This window comes from Aulostomus chinensis, chromosome 1 (genome assembly GCF_037954235.1).
Source record: "Aulostomus chinensis isolate RoL2024-O1b breed Wild chromosome 1, RoL_Achi_v1.0, whole genome shotgun sequence".
NCBI lineage: Eukaryota > Metazoa > Chordata > Actinopteri > Syngnathiformes > Aulostomidae > Aulostomus > Aulostomus chinensis.
The window spans coordinates 27,941,056-27,967,658 of record NC_141320.1 but is presented as its reverse complement, the minus strand read 5'-3'; the positions used below and the strand labels follow the sequence as shown (position 1 = coordinate 27,967,658).

The following is a 26,603-nucleotide window of genomic DNA, read 5'->3' as shown; positions in this document are numbered from 1 at the left end:
TCGAAACTCTTACTACATTACTGTAAGCATCACTGAGTTTCTTAGCAACTATCACTACATTACTGTTAGCATCATCTTGAGTTCATTAGCAATTCTTCCGACATCACTGTCGCAATATTTTGAGGTTCGTAGCAACACTTACTACATGACTGTTAGCATCACTTTGCGGTTATTCGAAAGTTTCACTCCATTACTGTTATCATCATTTTGAGTTCATTAGCAATTCTTACTACATCACTGTCGCATCATTTTGAGATCATTAGCAATTCTTCCGACATCACACTCACATTATTTTGAGGTTCGTAGCAACTCTTACTACATTATTGTTGCATTATTTTAAGGTTCCTAGCAACTCTTACTACATTACTGTCAGCATCACTTTGAGTTTATTAGCAACTATCACTACATTACTGTTAGCATCATTTTGAGTTGTTGAGCAATTCTCACAAAATCACTGTAGCACTGAACTGAGTTCATTAGCAACTCTTACTAAATGACTGTCAGCATCACTTTGAGGTTGTTCGAAACACTTACTACATTACTGTAAGCATCACTGAGTTTCTTAGCAACTATCACTACATTACTGTTAGCATCATCTTGAGTTCATTAGCAATTCTTCCGACATCACTGTTGCAACATTTTGAGGTTCGTAGCAACACTTACTACATGACTGTAAGCATCACTTTAAGGTTATTCGAAACACTTACTACATTGCTGTAAGCATCACTGAGTTGATTAGCAACTATCACTACATTACTGTTAGCATCATTTTGAGTTCATTAGCATTTCTTCCGACATCACTGTCGCAATATTTTGAGGTTCGTAGCAACTTTTACTACATTACTGTCGCATTATTTTGAGGTTCGTAGCAACTTTTACTCCATTACTGTCACATTATTTTGAGGTTCGTAGCAACTCTTACTACATGACTGTCAGCATCACTTTGAGGTTATTCGAAAGTTTCACTCCATTACTGTTAGCATCATTTTGAGTTCATTAGCAATTCTTACTACATCACTGTCGCATCATTTTGAGATCATTAGCAATTCTTCCGACATCACTGTCGCAATATTTTGAGGTTCGTAGCAACTCTTACTACATTATTGTTGCATTATTTTAAGGTTCGTAGCAACTCTTACTCCATTACTGTCAGCATCACTTTGAGTTTATTAGCAACTATCACTACATTACTGTTAGCATCATTTTGAGTTGTTGAGCAATTCTCACGACATCACTGTAGCATTAAATTGAGTTCATTAGCAATTCTTCCGACATCACTGTTGCAATATTTTGAGGTTCGTAGCAACACTTACTACATGACTGTCAGCATCACTTTGAGGTTATTCGAAAGTTTCACTCCATTACTGTTAGCATCATTTTGAGTTTATTAGCAACTATCACTACATTACTGTTAGCATCATTTTGAGTTGTTGAGCAATTCTCACGACATCACTGTAGCATTAAATTGAGTTCATTAGCAACACTTACTAAATGACTGTCAGCATCACTTTGAGGTTGTTCGAAACTCTTCCTACATTACTGTAAGCATCACTGAGTTTCTTAGCAACTATCACTACATTACTGTTAGCATCATCTTGAGTTCATTAGCAATTCTTCCGACATCACTGTCGCAATATTTCGAGGTTCGTAGCAACTTTTACGACATCACTGTCGCATCATTTTGACATCATAAGCAATTCTTCCGACATCACTGTCGCAATATTTTGAGGTTCGTAGCAACTCTTACTACATTATTGTTGCATTATTTTAAGGTTCGTAGCAACTCTTACTACATTACTGTAAGCATCACTGAGTTTCTTAGAAACTATCACTACATGACTGTTAGCATCATTTTAAGTTCATTAGCAATTCTTACTACATCACTGTCACATCATTTTGAGATCTTTAGCAGTTCTTCCGACATCACTGTCGCAATATTTTGAGGTTCGTAGCAACACTTACTACATTATTGTAAGCATCACTGAGTTTCTTAGCAACTATCACTACATTACTGTTAGCATCATCTTGAGTTCATTAGCAATTCTTCCGACATCACTGTCGCAATATTTTGAGGTTCGTAGCAAGTTTTACTACATTACTTTCGCATTATTTTGAGGTTTGTAGCAACTCTTACGACATGACTGTAAGCATCACTTTGAGGTTATTCGAAACACTTACTACATTACTGTAAGCATCACTGAGTTGATTAGCAACTATCACTACATTACTGTTAGCATCATCTTGAGTTCATTAGCAATTCCTCCGACATCACTGTCGCAATATTTTGAGGTTCCTAGCAACTCTTACTACATGACTGTCAGCATCACTTTGAGGTTATTCGAAAGTTTCACTCCATTACTGTTCGCATCATTTTGAGTTCATTAGCAATTCTTACTACATCACTGTCGCATCATTTTGAGATCATTAGCAATTCTTCCGACATCACTGTCGCAATATTTTGATGTTCGTAGCAACTCTTACTACATTATTGTTGCATTATTTTAAGGTTTGTAGCAACTCTTACTACATTACTGTCAGCATCACTTTGAGTTTATTAGCAACTATCACTACATTACTGTTAGCATCATCTTGAGTTGTTGAGCAATTCTCACGACATCACTGTAGCATTAAGTTGAGTTCATTAGCAACTCTTACTAAATTACTGTCAGCATCACTTTGAGGTTGTTCGAAACTCTTCCTACATTACTGTAAGCATCACTGAGTTTCTTAGCAACTATCACTACATTACTGTTAGCATCATCTTGAGTTCATTAGCAATTCTTCCGACATCACTGTCACAATATTTTGAGGTTCGTAGCAACTTTTACTACATTACTTTCGCATTATTTTGAGGTTTATAGCAACTCTTACTACATGACTGTAAGCATCACTTTGAGGTTGTTCGAAACTCTTACTACATTACTGTAAGCATCACTGAGTTGATTAGCAACTATCACTCCATTGCTGTTAACATCATTTTGAGTTCATTAGCATTTCTTCCGACATCACTGTCGCAATATTTTGAGGTTCGTAGCAACTTTTACTACATTACTGTCACATTATTTTGAGGTTCGTAGCAACACTTACTACATGACTCTCAGCATCACTTTGAGGTTTTTCGAAAGTTAGGTTAACCTCTGGGTTCTGGGCCCAGCACGCTTCCTCTGCTCCACTCTGCTCTACCACTGACTGAACAGGCCTTGTTTTAGGAGAGCCTTATCTGTCTTTGTCTCTGCCCTGCTCTCCTGCTCTCTTTCCCCCCAACCGGTCAAAGCAGAAGGCCGTCCCCACTGATCCTGGATCTGCTCCACGTTCCTGCCTGTTAAAAGGAAGGTTTTCATCACCACTGTTGCAGGATGTGCTGCTGGTGGAGAATTGTTGGGTGTAGATTCATTGAAGCAGTTTGGTGCTGGACCTGCTCTACTAGTAAAGTGTCATGAGAGAACTTTTGTTGTGACTTCACACACACACACACACACACACACACACACACACACACACACACACACACACACATTCATTTCTTCCTGCCATGAACACAGACTGTGTGTTTAATGTTAACAAAAATTCTACTTTGTCAGTGAATTAATTCAGTCTTCTTCTAAGTTTCTGTCAGGATGGCCGAGCGGTCTAAGGCGCTGCGTTCAGGTTGCAGCCTCTCCTGGAGGCGTGGGTTCAAATCCCACTTCTGACAAAGGACATTTTCTCCACATTCCTATGCATCCACAGTGGTAAATTCCAAACCCAGTTGAAGCTGCTCTCCACTGAGGAGAGTGAGTGGTTGAACTGGCAGCAGAGGAGGCAAAGGAGCTTCCCTGTGATGGTCCAACATCGCCTGGTTTCCTCCAACATGGAGCAGCCACCAAACTCTAACTTCAATGTTGGATCAAAGTCTGCTGAAGAAATGTGTTTGGTTCAAAAACCCATTTGTGTTCATCCTTCAATTCACATTTTGTCCATTAACTTCATCATCAGAGTCTCCATCTCATCACATGACTAAAGTCTGGGTTCTGTGTTGGTGGTAAACATCCTTCCACTCACCCAGGCTCCCCACTGGTCTGCACACAGAAATGCATATTTTACTGGTTGAACCAGTTCCTCAAGTAGTTTAGGAAAAAAGACACTTTGTTAGTTCCTGTAAAGGTCCCTCTTTGGGTCGTAACACTTTTTTCCTGACTGCTTGACGTCTCAGTCAGAACAGCTGAGATGAGAACTGAATGTCTGGATTTCTTCCTGACATCATCAGGGTCTGAGGAGCTCATTAAAAAAAGGATTCAGTCAGATGGGAGTTAGAACTTGGAGACCAAAGGAAGAACCTCCAAATTCAGGACCCTGAGATCAAAGTGAACACTCTGATCTCAGAGGTCTGGGATATTTCACATCCTGATGGCCCTCCAAAATAAGAGCCCTGTGTTACTGTCTAAAAATCATCATTTGTTTGTGAAAAAATCAGGGTATGTTTGTCAGACTTTGTCAGACCTTTCCCCAAATCATCATTTGTTTGTGGAAATTAGATCCAGAAAACCACTGCAGTCCCTCGTACATGATTAGTGCCATAGTTTGTCTCACTTGTTTCATCTTTGATGGTTCCATGGTGGAATGGTGAGCACTCTGGACTCTGAATCCAGTGATCCCAGTTCAAACCTCAGTGGGGCCTCCAGCAGGTCTCTGACAGGTGTTGATAGAGGAGTTGAGGCTGCTGACTACAGTGGAAGACACCATCAACAATGATGTGTAGAAGCTCTCAGCTCCTTCAGTCACATGACTGGGTCATCCTGTCATGTCAGTGATGTCACTTGGCAGGACTGCCATTGCATTCTTAATTCTATAACATCTGAGATTAAAATCTATGGAATTACAACCAACAAGCAGCCAAACACCTGATCAGATGCTCCTTCATCAGGCTGAGAAGAATCAATCTAAACTGGGATGAAGAAAATTAACTGAGAGGAGAAACCTCCTGATTGGCTGACATGGACCCACCTGATCCATGTCAGCCTTGTTGGAGCAGAAAGAGGTGGATCAGAGGAATCAGTGGATCAAGACTCAGGTGGCAGATGAAGAATCTCTGTATTCACAATGGAGTCAGAGAAATCTTCCAACGTGAGAGAACGTGACAGACCATTTTATACTGAAGACAGGCTGTGTGTGTGTGTGTGTGTGTGTGTGTGTGTGTGTGTGTGTGTGTGTGTGTGTGTCCCTACTGACTGGAAACTGAATAATAACCAGACTAACTTTTATCTTTGACCAAGTCTGGTTGACTCACTAAATTCATAACTGAAGTGATTATTTAATTAATAAACAGAACATTTGTCTAAAGTCATGATCAAATTCATGTAAAATCTGAGCAACCAGGGTTTGAAAATGTTCAAATGAGCCAAACCAATGTTGACAGTTAAAAGAAGCCAATGTGGGAGGATTCTTTCTGTCTCAGCAGTAAAGACCAATCCCACAGCTCATGTGAAGCATCAGGTCCTCTGTGAGAGGTGGGAATCCAACCAGGGACCTTTAGATCCACACCAATCTTCCCTGACCTCATAGAAACTGGAACCTTTTAACAAATAAATTCAAATTCAACTCAGCAGCAACTCTAGAACAGTCGCTAACTTGCTAATTCCTGTTAGCTCCAGATCAGACAATGCAGGCTCACCTTCACGCTTGGTTGTACGACCGCCACCAGTTGAAGCTTCTCTGGTTCAACAAACTCTGGGGACTCAAGACACAAGTCAGCACCGGTGCAGGTCCAGATCCAGATGTTAGCTGAGGGGGACAATGGCTTAAGGGAGCTCCAGGGAGCTGGTTTGAACTGGTCCCTCATCTCTGTGAGTAGAAACCATCTGAGGTGGAGGGGGAAGGTCTGCTTTGACCTCCTGATCTCCCAGTAAAGCCAGTATAGATGTTGAGCTTGGAGGAGTTGATGGCCTCCTTCATCTTCTTGTTGGAGGTGTTTGCTAAACTCAGCACCACCACAGATCAGAGGAAAGTCCACTTGTCAGCTGGACACTGGAGTTTCTAGTGACCTGCAGGATCTTAGTTGTGGTGGCAGCAGGCCTGTTCCAAGAGCTTTGCTCACATTCCTGATCAGGCTCCATAATGGTTCTGGACCACTGAGTGATAGAAGCTGATCCTGGGGGTGGACTGTCTTTAGGGGGCTGAGGTGTCTGGTGGTCTTGGTGGACCCTCTGCATCTCAAGCTGAGACCACAGAGTCCTGTGTTCTTGAGTCATTGTCTATAGTCTCTGTTGTTGGAGAGCTCAGTGTGGTCCCTGATGGTCTAGTGGCTAGGATTTGGCGCTCTCACCGCCATGGCCTGAGTTCGATTCCCGGTCAGGGAATGAGTTATTTAGAGGTTGAGGGAGAGGTGATCAGGTGGTCCACATGATGGTGGAGGTGATGAAGTGTGAATCCATCATGGCTCCACTCTCACCCCCATTGTAGTGTTCTTGGTTCACTCTGCCATGGCCCCATGTTGAAGGGTGACTGTCTCATTCAGGTCCAACCCTTTGTTAGACCCTATTAAGTCACTGACTCCTGCAAGGACAAACTCTGTAATCCTCCTTTGTAGCTTTGGCTCCTTGCAGCACAGAAAGTCCATTCACTGATGTAGGAACTGGAAAACTTAGAGCTCCGGTCCTTGGTTCCTTCCTCCATTGAGCAGAACAAACACAGAACAGAGAGCAGTTCCTCCTACAGTTCTCAGAAAGTCTGAGGGCACCAAAGAAAGGAGGGAAATGCAATCAATGTTGAATTCATTTACATTTCTTATATTTGATCAAAGATAGAACTTAATAAGCTGCCATCAACCTTGATGATCAACTCCTTCACTGTGTAGTTTAAAGTCCCTGGTTTGATTTGTGTCAGGACTTCAGAAGCTCCAATCCTCTCTAAGTTCTAGTGAGAGTGGAAGAGATTACAAATGAGAGAAGCAGGGCCCTCACTCAGAACTGAACCAGCTCAGTTGGGAGAGCCTTAGACTGAAGATCTAAAGGTCCCTGGTCCGATCCCAGGTTTCAGCAGAGGAGCAGCATTGACTTTACTTTCCAGTGGAGGAACTGCAGACATGAAGGAAACTAACATCTTGTCCTGTGCATTCTTGTGACATTCAGGACATTTTTGGAGCCTCTTGTTGGATTTTGCCACAGAGAATCAGAGCCAATCAAAAGCATGGTGGACTTTAACATGGAGGACTGAACAAGTCAAGAAAGCATCAGTTTGACCTTCACAGGTGTTTCTGTTCCTGTCTCAATGCTGTAGAAAGAGCCTGAGGAGCTCAGACGGTAGAGCATCAGACTTTTAATCTGAGGGTCCAGGGTTCAAGTCCCTGTTCAGGTGCTGTGGAGGTTTCAGTGTTTGACAACATGGTACTGGATGAAGTTTAGTGTTGAACAAACTGTCATCATCAAAAGTAGAAGTGTTCTTGTCTTGCCACTGTGAGACTGTTGCTAGGAAACTGACCAACAATAATTTCATGTGGCATGCAATTAACAAAAGACCACAAATAACACTGGTCAAGTCAGTTTTATTTGTATTGCGCCAAATCACAACAAAAGTTCTCTCATGACTCTTTACTAGTAGAGCAGGTCTAGAACCAAACTCCTTCAATGAACCTCCACCCAACAATTCTCCACCAGCAGCACATCCTGCAACAGCGGCGACAAAAAACTTCCTTTTAACAGACAGGAACGTCGAGCAGATCCAGGATCAGTGGGGACGGCCTTCTGCTTTGACCGGTTGGAGGGAAAGAGAGCAGGAGAGCGGGGCAGAGACAAAGACAGATAATGGAGGAAGACAGATATGCAGAAGGAAAGAGTGGGACAGAGATAAAGAGAGAGAGAAGTGAAGAGACTGATGAACAGACGGTGAGCAGGTGGAGCTACGGGTGGCAGCTTGAGCCTCTTCAGGTCTGCAGCCTCCTCCAGCAGCACCCACATCTGGGATGAGGGGAGCCTGAAGGCTCTGGAGAAGGAGACGAGTTAGTAATACATATGAGTATGATTTATGTATGACAAATATAGGAGGACAGAGAGGAGGAGAGAGAAGCCCAGTGCACCATGGGAGATCCCCCAGCAGTCTAAGCCTTTAGCAGCATATCTAAGGGCCAGCCTAAGCAGCCCAACTATAAGCCTGATCAAAAAGGAAGGTCTTTCGTCTGCTCTTATAGGTCAAGAGGGTGTCTGCATCCTGGACTGAAACTGTGAGACGGTTCCACAGGAGGGGAGCCTGATAGCTGAAGGCTCTGGCTCCATTCTACTTTTAGAACTCTAGGAACCACCAGTAACCCCGCATCCTGGGAGTGAAGGGTTCTAGCTGGATAATAGGGGACTAGGAGCTCTGTCAGGTATGAAGGAGCCTGACTGTTGAGGACTTGGATGGTAGAAGGAGAATTTTGAATTCTCTTCTAAATTTGACAGGGAGACATGCAGAGAGGCCAGTACAGGAGAGACATGGTCTCTTCTACTAGTTCTAGTCAGGCAGCAGCATTTTGGACCAGCTGGAGAGTCTTTAGGGACCTCCTGGTGCAGCCTGATAGGAGGGAATTGCAGTAATCCAGCCTGGAAGTGACAAAGGCATGGACTAGTTCTTCTGCATCTTTTTGAGACAGGATGTGTCTGATCTCAGCAATGTTTCACAAATGAAAGAAAGCAGTCCTAGAAATTTGCTGAATGTGGGCATGAAAGGACAGATCCTGATCAAAGAGAACTCCTAGGTTCCTTAGGGTGGTGCTGGGGGCCAAGGTGATACCTTCCAGGGTACCTGTCTCATTCGATAAACTTGTAAAGTGTCATGAGATAACTTCTGTTGGGATTTGGCACAAAATAAATAAAATTGACTTGACGACTTTGAAGTTAGAATTAAATTTAAAGTAGAAAACTCTTCCCTCTTCAAACCTGTCACTCAGTGTTGTAAACTGTTTCAAACAAATTCTACTGTTCAACAGTTCAAGTGTTTCTAATGAAGCTGAATGTTCTCCTCTACGTTCCTCAATTGGGTTTCTTTCATGTCCTCCTTAGATCAAAGACAGAATTCTAGCTACTGTCAAAGCCCTGATGACATCATCAGGAATTCTGACTTTGATCTGGAGACTCTTGCTTTAATCTGAATTTGATCTGACTAATGTTTTAGTTTAGGTTGCATGATACCGACCACCTCATTTCTCCGGATGGACTGGTGACCTGTCCAGGGTGAACACTGCCTCTTGAACAATGTCACCTGGGATCACCCCCCCCCCCCCATGACCCTTAAAGGATAAGAATAGAAAGTGGATGGATGACTTCTCCAGTAACGTCCTGCTCTCATTGGTCTGTCTTCATTTTGACTCCTCCCACTGCCACAATGTCCAGCCTTTATACTCTTGGTGACTGGGGCCCTGGTTGCTGCAGGCCTCAACACCAGCCTGTGGTTGTGAGCAGGGCAGAACAGAACTGACAGTATCTCCCATGCAGGACCTGGGTCAGCGCCTAGTGCCAGCTGGGGCACCGCTTTAACCTGGACGCCCTGGAAGATCTTCTCCAGGAACTGGTCTTTTTCAATCGAAACAGCGTGAAACTTCAAGTAAAGAATTAAAATTATTTAATTCACAATGAGGCCTCTGTCATAAAACAAAATGAACAACTGACCACCTCACCATGACTTCACTCTGATAACCAGGAAGTAACCTGGTAGTCAGAGCAGCAGTGCTCAGGTCTGTGGACTCACAGGAGGATTCTTCTTCTGGTCACAGGTTTGAAGACATCAGTGGAAGAGAGAGGAGAGGCTGTGAGAAACCTGCCACACCTCTCCAGTGACCTGGGACATGATGGCAGTGGTGGGATTTGAACCCACGCCTCCTCAGAGACTGGAGCCTAAATCCAGCGCCTTAGACCGCTCGGCCACACTACCTCACTGAGCTGTTCTCTGAGTTGGTCTGCTAAAGGCATGTTGAAGAGGAAGTAACATCATGATATCAAACTTATTCTGAAGGGGGACCCCTTCCCTCCACGGTCACAGGAAGTGACAACAGCGCTGCTAGAAGCAGGAAAGAAATGGTAAAAGGACTCAGTTTGTACAGAGCCTTTCTACCTCAGCAGCACTCAAGGAGCTGAACAATGTCCTCTCATTCACACACACTCACACACTGATGCTGAAGGCTGCCATGCAAGGAGCCAACCTACTCATCAGAAGTATTTAGGGGTTCAGTCTCTCACTCAAGGACACTTTGACATGGTCACCAGGGGTAGTGAGGATGGAACTGGACCCTGGTATCTGCAACGACTCCATCAACTCCTAATCTAGCAGCTCTGCTGGGTCCAACTATTTTACAGAACATTTGACAGACCTGTGGAGCAGTGAGGACACACATGAGTTGATCACATGATCCACTGAAGCACCATTTTACCTGCCACTGAGGTCACCAGCATGAACTGGAGTTGGGAATCTTTAACTGAACCTGGTATCACAGCGACACCTACTGCTGCAAAATGGAACAGCAACATTGAACCAAGTACAGGATTGGAGGGAGACTGATGGTTGCTGTTTGGGTTTTTGAAGGACAAGGAGGGCGTGGGTTCAAGCTGGATTCTCAGAGACGATTTCCCCAACCTCTTTATTGGCATCTACACTGTCATCCAGTCATGTGACTGAAGTCATCCAGTCATGTGACTGAAGTCATCCATTCATGTCAGTGATGTCACTCTGCAGGACTGTCATTGCCGTCTCATTCTAGAAAAGAATCCAGACTCCACCTGTGGCTCCATGATAACTGAGGGACCTCTGGTTGGAGGCTGGACGATGATGCAGCAAGAACAAATACCAGTGCCAACCAGATCAACTTAATGGCAGTTTTTGTAGTGATTTGATGCCTCATGAGGAGAAAATTTGGGCACAAATGTTGGACAAGAGTGTTTGTGGAGGGGTGTTTTTGTTGTTGTTGCAGTGTTGTAAGTCACTGTACCTGCAGCTAAAAGATTGAACTTTCTCCAAATGTCCTCAAGATGGTTTCCAATGACATCAGTTGTCACAAGAGGAAGCCTGCATGTAAACACACTCATGAGGAGAACACACACTTGAGAGACATTTGTCTTGCAAAAACTTCCCAGATCAGGAAAACATGAAACAACACAACAGAAAAATGTCCTTTGTCCATTCTGTGTTGGTGTGACTCAAACTGAGTAGATAGTGCAATTTATCATGGTCGTTCAGACCCAACTTGGAGGTTCTGGTTTAAGAAAGCGTTTTTCAGATAATGCAGCAGGAAATGAACTCAGTTAACCTGACATAATGGAGCCATCATTGGATATGACGGTGAGAGGGCTGATCTTATTTTCTCTGAGGTCACCATGGAAAGATCCACGTGGTACCACTTACTGATCTTTATATTGACGTATTGATCACTGATCAAACACTGAATTATCTTTGAGTGTCTTCAGACTATCTTACATGAGTGTATGTTATTGTTCCGATGGTTTCTCTTCCTGGTTCCTGTCAATACATGTGCAGCTGTCAAGTCTTTAATCACTTGTTGGTGCAGCCTGATAATAAAGAATTACAAATGTCCAGCCTAGATGGAACTCATACATGGAGTTTTAGACAACTGCTGGCCTTCATCCAGCTTTATTGATAAATATAACTGAGTATCATCTGTGTAACAAAGGAAATTTATGGACTGTTTCCCAATAATATGACCTAAAGGAAGCATACATAAAGTGAAGAGTATCGGCCCCAGCACTGAACCTTGAGGAACACCGTGTTTAACTTTGGTTTGTATAGAAGATTTATCATGAACGTCTACAAACTGAAATCAACCTGATGAATACGATTGAAACCACTTTAATGTTCCCTGAATGCACAGTTTAATCGTAATAATGGTACACTTCAGAATTAACGACAGCACATATACATTTGTTGTGTATGTACGCTGAACTTGAACAGTCCGTTGTCCCAATGGAGGCAAGTGAGAGTGAGGCCTGCAGCCAGACTACAAGGTCGGCGCTGCCACCCCAAGGGAGGTGGAGAGGGCAGAGGCAGGGGTCAGGAACACACGGGGGAAGGGGAGGGGAGGATAGTACGCGCCATTTACGTCACCAAGGCAGAAGGAGTTCTCCTGGAGGATAAACAATGGGGCAGCCGATAAGGAAGCTGTGGGTTTGGGCGGAGGAGCACACATTCCAATCTGTCTTCTCTTTCAGTCCAATCCAAATTGTAAAGTTAAATTTCTGGTCTTCAACATCACTCTCCTCTTCGCAGAGAGGCCAACTGCTCCGAGATGGTTTCCATCTTGGGTTTCAGTTCAAGAGTCTGTTGTTGCCCCGCTCTGCCAACCTCAGTCATTGCGTTGTCAATGACTGAGGTTGTGTGAGCTGCACATCACATCAAGTGTTGATGCCCACCAAGGGGTGTCTTTTCAAAAAGAGGAATATTACGCCTCCATTTCACACAGACAAGACGGCAAATTTGGCACATTTTCTGTCTAAAAAGGGCTGGAGAGAGATGGAGGTGAGGGAGGAGAGGAGACAGAGAGGTGGGGAAGAGAAGAGAGAGAGACCAGACATTATGTTTGCTGCTCCATTTTGATTGTTGCTCTCCAGCTTCAGCTCAATAAAAACCTCTTCATCACATCAGTCCCACGTGGAGCTGCGTTGTTCCAACAACACTGAGCTCTCAGCTCATAGCAGTTCTACAATAAAGGTTCCAACACAACGTTCCATTGATCCATGAACAAAGCAGGCAGTGAGACCATGATGATGTCACATCTGTCCACTGTCCAGATGTCAGAGCTGAAAATGATAGGATGCCATGTTCCCTTCAACAACAGTCCAGCAGAAAGCCACCATGAAGACCTGAGGAGAAGCAATGCAGCTCACCACAGTCAGGAACTCCCAGTCACCTCAACAAGGTTTCTGTCCACTCATGTTCAACCAGACCAGCAGATCACCTGCATCCCCACTGCCTCACCACCAGAGGGCAGTAGAACATCAACCATAGAGGCTGCCTCTGAGGAATGAACACCACCAGCAGCAGACAGCTCTCCCTCCCTGACAGCATTTAAAGGAGATGAATGATGGATCATCAAACTCCACCATTAACTGTTCCTCAGGGCCGCTCCCTCTGCTCTGACTCTCTTTGATTGTTTGTCTTTGTTTTATTCAATCAAGTTGTTCCTCCTCTCTCTCTTCTTGCTGCTCTACCCCCCCCATGTGATGTCTACTACCTCCTCCTCCTTGATGACACTCATTGTGAGGTCTCTTCATCAGCCCTCCTCTGCTTTCTGAGCCACAAACAGTTTTTCTGAGTCGCTAAAACCCCAAACTCCATCTTGAACCCAGACTCTCAGCAGCCTGACCACATTTACTGAACTGGTCCCTCTTTGGTGAAACCATCACCACGTTTCTGAAGGCTCTGAATGTCCTGATGCTGATGTCATTCTGCTTCCTCTGACACAGGCAGGTTTGGTCCGTTCTGTCACTGTGACATCAAAGACTAAATTCTGAGATCAAGAAGAACATTTACAAAATATGAACAAAACTTGATGACAGAATTCTTTGTCCTCCTCCATCACCACGATGCCATCGATGGTCCGTTACTGTTGCAGTGCAGTAACATCATGAGTTGTGTCAAACCATCTCTGTCAGCTCTGCGAGTGTCTGGAATGACGTCTCCAAGGACACTTGCTGCCAGGACTACAGAGTAAACATCAACATCTGTTTGCATCTGGCTTCAACTGTACTTTTCCTCTAGGTTCAACTTTGCTAGGTTACAGTGACTTGTGTACAGAGTAGTGACTTGATCAGCTGGTGGTGATGATGTAGCTTTAGGATGCTAACACAGTTGTTACTCAGGGCACCGCTGGTTGTGATTTAGAGTCCAATGAGAAACGCTCAGTCTCAGGTTCCAGCTTGTCAGTGAGTTCTTTGAGGGTCAGAGGCTTACATACAAATATAAAAACCAGTTGAAACACTTCCTGGAATTTTAAGAGGATTGAATACAAACAAGGAAGCACGTAAGACAGAGTAATAATACCAGTAAAGCAATGAAGGCACATGGAGGATCAGACATGAATCACAAGATTTATCTGAGACTCAAGTGGACGGCAAAGGTAGCAGGTGAGAAGGTGTTCAGGATGAAGGGTCAGTGACCTCCAAACAAAGAAAACTCCTGAATGGAGGTTGAGCAGAGTCTGAGGAGTCAGGTGGAGCTGGCAGTGAGACAGGAGTTGAGGCCTGAACAGATGCAGCACTGGTCTTTGTTACTGTGACAGCACGACAACCAACAGGACCTGCTTACGTTCTCAGCTGGATTGTTCTCATCAATGTGCGGAACCTCTCCAACGAACTGGTGGGGGGACGGCCTACCAAGCCTCCACCTCAACGACCGTGGCTCCCACTGGGATTCGCGATGCTCTTCTCAGGCACAAGGGGGCTTCTCTCCGCTGGTCAGGATGGAGATTCAAGACCCATGGGAGGTCAACAGTATTGTGACCGTGAAAAGGGGGAGAGGAGAAGTTCTGTTTAAAGTTAAAGAACAAAGAAACAAAAAAGTAAGCAGAAGAGAAAGAAAAGAGGAGAGACGGACCAGCAGCTGGAGGAGCTCATGGAAAAATAAGAAGCGCTGAAGAGCCTGAACCCAACCCAACTGTAACGGATGGTGTCGTGACTATCATAATAAACTGGTCTGCCGTGGGGGTGACCTTTGACCTGTGTGGGGCTGCTGGCCAATCAGCACCCTTTGCCGTCCTCAGTACTTCTCAGATATTCCTGTATTAAACGGGTCAACAGAGGGCAGTCATGCATCCCTCAGATCCTCTAGAGCAGGGGTTTTCAGTTAAAATTCTCCTGGGTCCAGTTTTCAAACCTCTTCAAGCTTGGGTCTGGAGGCCTAGCACAGTTTTTCATGACTGCTGATTTCAGTGATGGGCCCACGCCTGCATGTTAGCCAGCAGTCGAGCTGTGCTTTATGATCCAGGGGCATCTTTAGCCGATGGAGGTAGACTTTAAGCCTGTTGTATCAGTGTCTGTTTGGTCAACAATGAACTTTCAGATCGAATGAAGTCGCCGACATTTCAATAATAGTTCAGTCGTATTTATTGTCTGCTTTTTTTCCACATGAACCTGAAACCGATTGTCCAGCAGGGGGCAACATAAAGAGAAGAGTGTATATGACTATGTGAGTGTGTGTGTGTGTGTGTGTGTGTGTGTGTGTGTGTGTGTGTTTTGAAGACGACTTCTTGACTCCATTTTTGTTGTCACTCTTCTCTTAATTTTCAGTTTCACTCATTAAAATGAAGCAGCTTTGTCGTGTTTACTTCTCTTGTACGTCAACAACTTTGGTCTTTAAGCTGACAAACACACCACACGTCACTCACTCTATAGATTAAATCTGCTGATAACACAAAACATGTGACCTTGTGACCCTGCATGACGTTTTGCTCCAACTTTCCAGAACTAATAGGAGGAACAGCATGGATCGTTCTGAGCAAGAACTCTGACATCACCATCGTCATGAACAAGAAGGCAGTCGGACTCAACTTCAACAAATCTGAAATGTCCCCTTAAGCTCCTGCTACTTTGAACTGATGCCTAAACCTTCAGTTTCCATTCATCACTCAGAACCTCTCACAACCCCAGAAGAACAAGCAAAGGTTTGGAGCAGTAAAGCCTTCAATAATGACATCATCATGTTTGAGGGTTTTCTTCCCTCAAACTGTTTCTACCAACACAACAGAATCCTGGAAATATTTCAGGTGTTGACCTCCCAGCAGCCTGAAGGTCAACCTGCATTATCTGTTATGTTGCTGAGCAGAGGAGGGAGCTCAATGGTAGAGCGCTAGCTTAGCATGTGAGAGGTGGTGGGATCGGTGCCCTCATTCTCCAGAAGACTTCAGCTTGTTCTGTTGTTGAGCTCTGATGAAACCACTGACTTTGAACCACACACAAAGTGAAGGAGTGACTTAAGATTGATGGCACCTGAGGAACTTCTAGGTTTCCTAAAATCAACTGGAAATTCATTCACCAGTTAAACAGTGACTCTACCAGAGGGGGTGTAGCTCAGTGGTAGAGCGCATGCTGAGCATGTATGAGGCCCTGGGTTCAATCCCCGGCATCTCCAGCTGGTCCTTTGTAGCCTTCATCTTGTCAGCTAAAGTGATCCTTAAATGTGACAACAGTCGATTAACTATCAGAGGACATCTTCTACATGTTCAAGGTGGGCGAACTTTCCACAAATGTTCAAAATTACTTTTGAAAATGAAAACATAGATCAAACCTGCCCTGTCAATCACCCACAATGGGCGGATCGTCCCACTCCCTATCAGGTTCCCCTCTCCGCGACCCAGGAGGCTCCCTCTCCCTATCAGGACTAGAAGTCCATTGGGGTCTCCCTGCTCAGGTAGGAGTCCTGCCCACAACGTTAAGCTGTTGATGTTCTAGAGGAGACAACATCTGATCTTTGTTAGATCCACCAGTCAAAGGTTTTCTTTAAAGGCTGTAGCAGCTGAGAATGAGGGATTAATAACCATCTTAGTGAGGACATTTTGAAACATGATGACATTTTATTGACTTGTAGCACTGCAAAAATCATCTCCCCTCCAAAAACCCTCTTCTCCAACTCTGTACTCAAGTTGTCTCCTCATCAGGCACCACAGGATCCAGGACGTTCAGTCAAAAAAATCATTAGTGATTTTAAAAATGGCCATCAGACACAAAATAAGACTTCAAACAGGTTTACAATTTTATTTTATGTTAACACATTTTGTCCATTTTGCCTCCACACTGTCCTTCATCACAGCATTTAACATCAGGACTGCTCCCAGATCAGCTCCATGACCTCATCCCTGCACCAGAGTACCGCCCAAGTTCATCAAGGATGGCCAACATGAGAGGGTCTAGATTCACCTCCATCTTTGGAGGCTGTTGAATTTCCTCCTGAGGACCGTCAGGCTGTTTCCTTACTTTGCTGTGACCCAACAGCAGACAGCAACAAGGACTGTGGTGCACTTGGTAAAACCACCATCTGGAGTCTGGACCAAGATGCTGATGTGATCTTTTGATGAGTTTAGAATCAGTCAAAGATCAAAGACTGAAGCAGGAGATCAATGCTCAGAACCCAGAGATCATAGACAGAATTCAGACATCAAACACAGAATTCAGAGATCAAACACAGAATTCAGACATCAAACACAGAATTCAGAGATCAAAGACAGAATTCTGACATCAAACACAGAATTCAGACATCAAACACAGAATTCAACTATCAATCAATGTGAGGAACCAGCGTCTCATGTGAAGATGCTTCTGAACTCATGAAGTGAAATCCTACCATATAGAGATGAATGAGTCCAACTGGGACTGGCGACCTGTCCAGGGTGAACCCCGCCTCTTGCCCGTAGATGCTGGGATAGGCTCCAGCCCCCCCCCGCGACCCTTAATAGTAAGGAATAAGCGGAAGATGACGATGGATGGAGTCCAACTGGACCTGAACAGGAGAGAAATAAAGGAGTTGTTATGTAATTGTTATTTATTTCCAGGCCAGGTGAGGGTTGGATTTTGTTCGTTCATGTTGAAGTGAACTGACAGTGGGACTGTGGACCTGGGCTGAAGTCCAGCTCACTGCTGGTTTAATAAAACCACCTGATTGTTTTTCCTATCAGCTCTGATCTGATGGAAGAAACAAAAAGCCAAACTTCATTCGTCCGTGTCCAAACTCCACGTCTGTTGATGTACAGCACTCCAGTTATTTGTTTCTTTCCAGATAGAAGCAGGTTGGTGGAGGAATAAAACCTCAACAGTGAACAAACAGCAATGAGAGAAGTGAATCCTGCACTCAGAGAAGTTGTGTCTGCACTCGCCAACCAGGAAACGCGTCTATCTTCTGTGTGACTGAGGCAGCTGCTCAGAGCTGCGTTTCTCAGCTGTGTGGGGGCGGGACTCTGTGTGTGATTGACAGGTCAACTGTCTGCCAGACAATGTTGTGGGGCACAAACACAAAATGCGAGGTGCCATTTCCATTCTGGGTCGATCAGCTCTGGGACCGTTTTGTCTTTTGAATGAAGAAATGCGTTCATTTTGGGTAGCAGCTTGTAAAAATGCCCCGGCTCAACCACCAGACCTCTGTGTACACTGTCAAGAAAAAAAACTATAAAAAAAAACAGTAAAAAGTCTGGCAGCAGAGTTTCCAGACGAATACCGTCAAATTACAGTAATGAACTGTTCCACAAAATTACATGGAAGAAACTGTAAAAATACACAGCAGGTTTCACAGGCCGGACTCATTAAATTACAGTCCATTTAGTGTTGATAAATGTGCATTCAACTGCAGGAAAACAGGCCCATCATGGAAAAACACATGAAGAACAAGGACCTTTCAGGTTCTTCTCTAAGTTCAGGGCTCTAACTGGTTCATTTATGAAACAAACCAGTCTATGAGCAGGAATTTCCCATTAAAAAGTTCATTTGACAGTGGAAAAGCAAGCATAGTCCATCAAAATAGCCAAGTTTAAGGTCAATCGCTGTCAATTGAAGCTATTTAGTTGTTACTTTATGAAACTGAGCCAACTTTCTACAGTGATTTCCTGTTAGATTCTGGTTTCTCCAAGTATAAAAACTACAACAATGTAAAAACACAGAATCTGTACTTGGAACAATAGAGAATTTCTACATATTTACAGTATCAGTCCATCACTTTAGAGGATTGGAATGTAAAATAATCATTGGACAATGGAAATCATTTATCCTTTAACGAAACAACTTCAGTGCAGAGTTGATAACTGCACTTCAAACTTTGAACTGGTGTCCACATCAATGTGGAATTTGAGGAGGCCACAGCCACCAAATTTCCCAGAGTTCTTGACTATTTGCAGTCTCTTCCCTTGGAGAAGTCAAGTGGAACTACAAGACAAGGAGCAGAAATCCAAGCTGCTGGTGGACCACGTGGTGCTGTGTTGATGCTACTTTCCCACTCAAAGGGGATCGTGCAGGAATGTTCCACACGGTTGACCAAACTTCCATTGCAGAAGAGATTCAGGCAGTTCCACGCACGCCATGCATCCTTGTATGCTGTAAGTGTGAGGCAATACAATACAGTATGTTTCAGTGACATACATTGAGACAGAAGACCTGGTTTATTGGGTGATGTTTATTGACATGCCAATTGGATTGTGGTGCCAATATGGCTGACTTGGTCGGTGGAAATCTTATCATCAATAAACAAAGTACACACAAATGTTGAAATTACTTTTCTAGACTTTAGTCCCCAAAGGAATTTCAGGCACCTGAAAGTGACTTTCATAAATCTGTGTGTGTGTGTGTACAGTACATGTCCCCAAAATGGACATTAAAATTATTGGTCCCCAATCTCAAGGATAAAATGATGCTCCAGTGATGTAGTGAGAGTTGCTACAAAACTCAAAATGATGCTGTCAATAATACAGTAAGACTTGCGACTAAGATCAAAATGATGCTAAAGTGATGTAATGAGAGTTTCTTCTCAACTAAGAAATGATGCTACAGTGATGTAGTGAGAGTTGCTACTAACCTCAAAATGATGCTAAACTGATGAAATGACAGTTGCTACGAATCTCAAAATGATGCCGCAGTGATGTGGTGAGAGTTGCTAAAGACCTCAAAATGATGCTAAAGTGATGTAATGAGAGTTGCTACTAATCCCAAAATGATGCTACAGTGATGTAGTGAGAGTTGCTAAAGACCTCAAAATTATGCTACAGTGATGTAGTGAGAGTTGCTACGATCCTAAAAATGATGCTGTCAGTGATGTAGTGAGAGTTGCTACTAACCTCAAAATGATGCTACAGTGATGTAATGAGAGTTGCTACTAATCTCAAAATGATGCTACATTGATGTAGTGAGAGTTGCTACTAACCTCAAAATGATGCTAAAGTGATGTAATGAGAGTTGCTACTAATCTCAAAATGATGCTACATTGATGTAGTGATCGTTGCTAAAAACCTCAAAATAGGCTACAGTGATGTCGTGAGAGTTGCTACTAACCTAATAAATGATACTACAGTGATGTGGTTAGAGTTGCTAAAAACCTAAGAAATGATGCTACAGTGATGTGGTGAGAGTTGCTACTTATCTCAAAATGATGCTAAAGTGATGTAGTGAGAGTTGCAACTATCCTCAAAATGATGCTACAGTGATGTAATGAGAGTTGCTACTAATCTCAAAATGATGCTACATTGATGTAGTGAGAGTTGCTAATAACCTCAAAATGATGCTACAGTGATGCAATGACAGTTGCTACTAACTTAAGAAATCATACAGCAGAAATGTGGTGAGAGTTGCGACTAACCTCAAAATGATGCTTATAGTGATGTCGTGAGAGTTGCTAAAAACCTCAAAATGATGCTCATACAAATATATGAGAAATCATACAACAGTAATGTGGTGAGAGTTGCGAGTAACCTAAAAATGATGCAGACAGTAATGCAGTAAGAGTTGCTAATAACTCAAAATAATGCTACAGTGATGTTGTAAGAATTGCTAATGAACTCAAAATGATGCTAACAGTAATGTAGTGAAAGTTTCGAATAACCTCAAAGTGATGCAGACTGTTATGTAGGAAGTGTTTCGAACAACCTCAAAATGATACTGACAGTCATGTAGTAAGAGTTGCTACGAACCTTTAAATAATGCAACAGTAATGTAGTAAGAGTTGCTACGAACCTCCAAATAATGCGACAGTGATGTCGGAAGAATTGTTAAGTGTTTCGAACAACCTCAAAGTGATGCTGACAGTCATGTAGTAAGAGTTGCTACTAACCTCAAAATAATGCGACAGTGATGTCGTAAGAATTTCTAATGAACTCAAAATGATGCTAACAGTGAAAGTGAAAGTTTCGAATAACCTCAAAGTGATGCTGACAGTCATGTGGTTAGAGTTGCGAGTAACCTAAAAATGATGCAGACAGTAATGTAGTAAGAGTTACTACGAACCTCAAAGTGATGCTGACAGTCATGTGGTAAGAGTTGCTACGAACCTCCAAATAATGCTACAGTGATGTAGTAAGAATTGCGAATGAACTCAAAATGATGCTGAGAGTATTGTAGTAAGAGATGTTGATAACCTCAAAATAATGCGACAGGGATGTCAGAAGAATTGCTAATGAACTCAAAATGATGCTAACAGGAATGTAGTGAAAGTTTCGAATAACCTCAAAGTGATGCTGACAGTAATGTAGAAAGAGTTGCTAATAACCTTGAAATAATGCGACAGTGATGTCGGAAGAATTGCTAATAAACTCAAAATGATTCCAACAGTAATGTAGTGATAGTTGCTAATAAACTCAGTGATGCTTACAGAAATGTAGTAAGTCTTTCGAACAACCTGAAAGTGATGCTAGTGTTGCGAGTAACCTCAAACTAATGCAACAGTAATGTAGTAAGAGTTGATACGAACCTCAAAAAAATACGAAAGTTATGTCGGAAGAATTGCTAATAACCTCAAAATAATGCGACAGTGATGTAGGAAGAATTGCTAATGAACTCAAAATGATGCGAACAGTAATGTAGTCAAAGTTTCGAATAAAATCAAAGTGATGCTGACAGTAATGTAATAAGAGTTGCTAATAACCTCAAAATAATGCGACAGTGATGTCGGAAGAATTGCGAATGATCTCAAAATGATGCGAGAGTGATGGAGTAAGAATTGCAAATAAACTGAAAATCATGCCAACAGTAATGTAGTGATAGTTGCTAATGAACTCAAAATGATGCTAACAGTAATGTACTGAAAGTTGCTAATAAACTCAAAGTGATGCTAACAGTAATGTAGTAAGTGTTTCGAACAACCTCAAAGTGATGCTGACACTCATGTAGTAAGAGTTGCTATGAACCTCAAAACAATGCGACAGTGATGTCGTAAGAATTGCTAATGAACTCAAAATTATGCTAACAGTAATGTCGTGAAAGTTTCGAATAACCTAAAAATGATGCTGACAGTCATGTAGTAAGAGCTGCTAATGACCTCAAAATAATGCGACAGCGATGTCGGAAGACTTGCTAATAATCCCAAAATGATGCGACAGTGATGTCGTAAGAATTGCTAATAACTTCAGTGAAAGTTTCGAATAACCTCAAAGTGATGCTGACAGTCATGTGGTTAGAGTTGCGGGTAACCTAAAAATGATGCTGACAGTCATGTAGTAAGAGTTGCTAATAACCTCAAAATAATGTGACAGTGATGTCGGAAGAATTGCTAATAAACTCAAAATGATGCTAACAGTAATGTAGTGATAGTTGCTAATGAACTCAAAATGATGCTAACAGTAATGTAGTAAGTGTTTCGAACAACCTCAAAGTGATGCTGACACTCGTGTAGTAAGAGTTGCTACGAACCTCAAAACAATGCGACAGTGATGTCAGAAGAATTGCTAATGATCTCAAAATGATTCCACGGTGATGTCGTAAGAATAGCTAATGAACTCAAAATTATGCTGACAGTAATGTAGTGAAAGTTTCGAATAACCTCAAAGTGATGTTGACAGTCATGTGGTTAGAGTTGCGAGTAACCTAAAAATGATGCTGACAGTCATGTAGTAAGAGTTGCTAATAACCTCAAAATAATGCTACAGTGATGTCGGAAGAATTGCTAATGATCTGAAAATGATGCGACAGTGATGTCGGAAGACTTGCTAATGAACTCAAAATGATGCTAACTGTAATGGAGTGAAAATTTTGAATAATCTCAAAGTGATGCTGACAGTCCTGTAGTAAGAGTTGCTTCGAACCTCAAAATAATGCGACAGTGATGTCGGAAGAATTGCTAATGATCTCAAAATAATGCGACAGAATGGAGTAAGAATTGCAAATAAAGTGATGCTGACAGTCATGTGGTTAGAGTTGCGAGTAACCTAAAAATGATACTGACAGTAATGTAGTAAGAGTTGCTAGTAAGCTCAAGATAATGCTACAGTGATGTCGTAAGAATTGCTAATGAACTCAAAATGATGCTAACAGTAATGTAGTGAAAGTTTCGAATAACCTCAAAGTGATGCTGACAGTCATGCAGGAAGATTTGCTCCGAACCTTAAAATAATGCAACAGTAATGTTGTAAGAGTTACGACTAACCTCAAAATGATGTGACAGTGATGTAGTAAGAATTGGTAATGAACTCAAAATGATGCTGACGGTAATCTAGGAAGAGCTGCTACTAACCTCAAAATAATGCGACAACGATGTCGGAAGAATTGCTAATAACCCCAAAATGATGCGACAGTGATGTCGTAAGAATTGCGAAAACCTCAAAATAATGCTACAGTGATGTAGGAAGAATTGTGAAGTGTTTCGAACAACCTCAAAGTGATGCTGACAGTCACGTAGTAAGAGTTGCTACTAACCTCAAAATAATGCTACAGTGATGTCGTAAGAGTTGCTAATGACCTCAAACTGATGCTGACAGTCATGTGGTTAGAGTTGCGAATAACCTAAAAATAATGCTACAGTGATGTAGTAAGAGTTGCTACGAAACTTAAAATAATGACACAGTAATGTAGTAAGAGTTGCTACGAACCTCAAAATAATGCTACAGTGATGTCGTAAGAGTTGCTAATGACATCAAAATGATGCTAACAGTAATGTGAGCTTCATAAAGACCCAGGCCACTCACAACAAGCGCTCAAAGCTGCAGGGTTTTCACATGTTTTTAGCTTGAGGCCAATGGAGAACGATGCCTTACAACATCAAAACTTTCAAAATAAAAGAGATTTACAAACTCTCCAGGTCCTCCATCGTCTAGAATAAATATCTTCTTGATCCAGTTGGATGCTCGGTAAAAAAAAAAACACTTGAAAGAGCAAATGCATGTTTGGGGGAATTCTAGCTTTAACCATGACAGTGAGGACATTAAAATCATTGTTGTACTGGTTACCGTCATGGTGGGAGGGCTGGTTCTTGGTCTGCTTGAGCCAAATCTGATCCTGGACTACTATTCCTGAGTCGTCACCCCTCACCTGCACTGTCCACTGACAGCGTCACACCTGACGTCTGGGGAAGGGATTCCAGGACAGGAGCAGTTGCAGGCCTCACAGCCAACCACTGGGTGGCAGCAAAACGTCTGGGGCTCACTGGGTGCACTCAGGACGGAGGGTCCTGGGAGGACAGATCCAGTCGCCGGTCAGCGGTTCACATAACCTGGTACCACAGTTCCAGGCTGAAGGAGAGAGAGAGACAGACAGGAATGAAATGATCTGGTGAAAGACAAACACTGGCTCAGCCCAACATTGATGTTTCTTCCTGGGATTGTTGTGCTGTTGACCAGCAGTCACATGACACACAGTTTAGTTTGCTCACTGAATTGGCTTCAGAGAACCCCGCCTTTTTAAAGACTATTTTGGTGGATGTCCTTTGATGTTCAGCTCCAAGCTGTCCTCTGATGGTTGGACAGGTTGGTTTGGTCCGTCCTCTCACTCATCATTAAAAGCCCTTATTACTCATCATTCATCCAATGGAATGCCATGGGTTCTCCCGTATCTCCTATCGTGGCCAACCTATACATGGAAGAGGTGGAACAGAGGGCCCTGACTTCCTTCAGTGGACCCTCCCCCACCCACTGGTTCCGATACGTTGATGACACCTGGGTGAAGATCAAGGTTCAGGAGGTACAACCGTTTACAGCACACATCAACTCGGTCGACGTCAACATCAAGTTCACCAGAGAGGATGTGAAAGACAACCATCTGCCCTTTTTGGACTGCGACGTCTACATTCAAGAGGACAGGAGCCTGAGGGTGGATGTGTACAGGAAACCCACCCACACTGACCAATACTTGCTTTTTGACTCTCACCATCCTCTGGAGCACAAGTTAGGTGTCATCAGGACGCTGCAACACCGAGCGGAGACCATCCCCACCAGCGTCCAAGGCCGGAAAAAAGAACAGCAGCATCTGAAAAGAGCACTTAAAACTTGTGGCTTCCCAGACTGGACCTTTGTAAAATCCTCTTCCAGGTCCAGAAAGGAGGAGAGCTCCAGGAGGAGGGAAGATGAAGAAGGCAGGAGAAAAAACATAGCGATCCCCTATGTGGCAGGGGTTTCTGAGAAATTAAGGAGAATCTATAATAAGCACCGCATCCCTGTGTCTTTTAAACCAGACAACAATCTGAGACAAAGACTGGTTCACCCCAAAGATCCCACCCCTCACAGCCAGAAAAGCAATCTGGTATACGCTGTCAGATGCAGTGAGGCCTGCACGGATCTCTACATAGGGGAAACCAAACAGCCCCTCAACAAGCGCATGGCCCAACATAGAAGAGCCAACTCTGGAGGACAGGACTCAGCGGTTTTCCTCCACCTCAAGGAGGAAAGCCACTCCTTCCAGGACGACCATGTCCAAATACTCGACAGAGAGGACAGATGGTTTGAAAGAGGAGTTAAAGAAGCCATCCACGTCAGGATAGAGAAACCATCTTTGAACAGAGGAGGTGGACTGCGACATTTCCTTTCACCTATTTACAACCAAGTCCTTTCAAAACTTCCCCAAAGAGCTCAGCTGAAAGACCCATGTGGAACGGCTGATGCCAGCACAGCCCATTAGCATCTGAGTGGTCGGTGAAACTCCCTAACGACCACCCCTGAAACTCCCTGACACCTCACAACGACTGTCGTTTGGGGAGGCCAGGTGAGTCTCGGGAGGGTCGTTTCCACCACAATAGCACTGACCACTCCCACATAGGTTTATAAGCTGGAGTTTCCACACTCTTCACTAGAACTGAAGAAGCCTCTCGGATGAGAGGTGAAACGTCTTCAAGATAAACTTACGTCCAGTTGACCAGATTTTACTTCGCTTCGATCTACGATGACCTGGATGAATGAGAACCTACACAGACATTCATCCAATCTGACACTCACGTCTGCAGTGGGGAATCCCCAGCAGCCCGCGGCCCACATGGAGCAGTCTCGGCCAATCACGTGGGGCCTGCAGCGGCACCGACCACCAAATGGCTCGCAGGTGTCACTCTCAGCTCCAACCTCATGGCAGGCACAAGGCAGGGCGCCGTTGGTGAAGAGAGCCCAAGAGACACAGCTGAGCTGAGACAGAATGGAGACGAAGGACAGGAGGGACAACAGAGAAAAAGGAAACGTTAGCGAGACATTTTAGGAAAATTAGTTTAGTGGGGAAAAGGTTCTGAGCCAAACTTGCTAAATGGAAGGACAACAAAAAAACAAAGATCTTCAAACGAAAATTTGCACAAAATGAAACCCTGCAAGAGAAAGTAAATCAAGAACTAAATATTCTTGAGGCTCAGGTCTTTAGTTCCAATGCTTGTAAATGACATCTGAATGCATTCACAACCCAAATCTGAGCAGACAGAAGCGTCCCAGTCAGGCCCAGTTTAGTTCCTCTAGAACATTCAGGGATACAGAACATGGACCAACTCAGGCTTGGAGACACCGACTTGACATGAAAGCTGTTGAGGCCACAGTTGCTGATGAAGTGGTCAGATTTCTCCAGTGGTTCTTGGTTCAGGGAGCTGGAGCTGGAGCTGCTCTCAGGCACCACCAGGACGTAATCCTGGAGAGACAGAAGGAAGAAGTCCAGGCCTGACAGAGGAGAAGGAGGCACAGAGTAGAAACAGCAGATAAGTGTCGGGAAAGGGAGAGGGTATCAGTCCAGCAG

The 26,603-nt window shown here is 43.4% G+C and overlaps 2 non-coding genes across 2 annotated transcripts; one reads left to right on the top strand and one right to left on the bottom strand.

Moving 5' to 3' along the window:
- Nucleotides 1–9,797: 9,797 nt before the first annotated feature.
- trnal-uag (transfer RNA leucine (anticodon UAG)) lies at nt 9,798–9,879 on the bottom strand. Its single transcript has one exon. It is a non-coding gene; the product is annotated as a tRNA-Leu (tRNA).
- A 6,129-nt stretch (nt 9,880–16,008) lies between these two features.
- On the top strand, nt 16,009–16,080 carry trnaa-agc (transfer RNA alanine (anticodon AGC)). Its single transcript has one exon. It is a non-coding gene; the product is annotated as a tRNA-Ala (tRNA).
- The last annotated feature ends 10,523 nt before the right edge of the window (nt 16,081–26,603 follow it).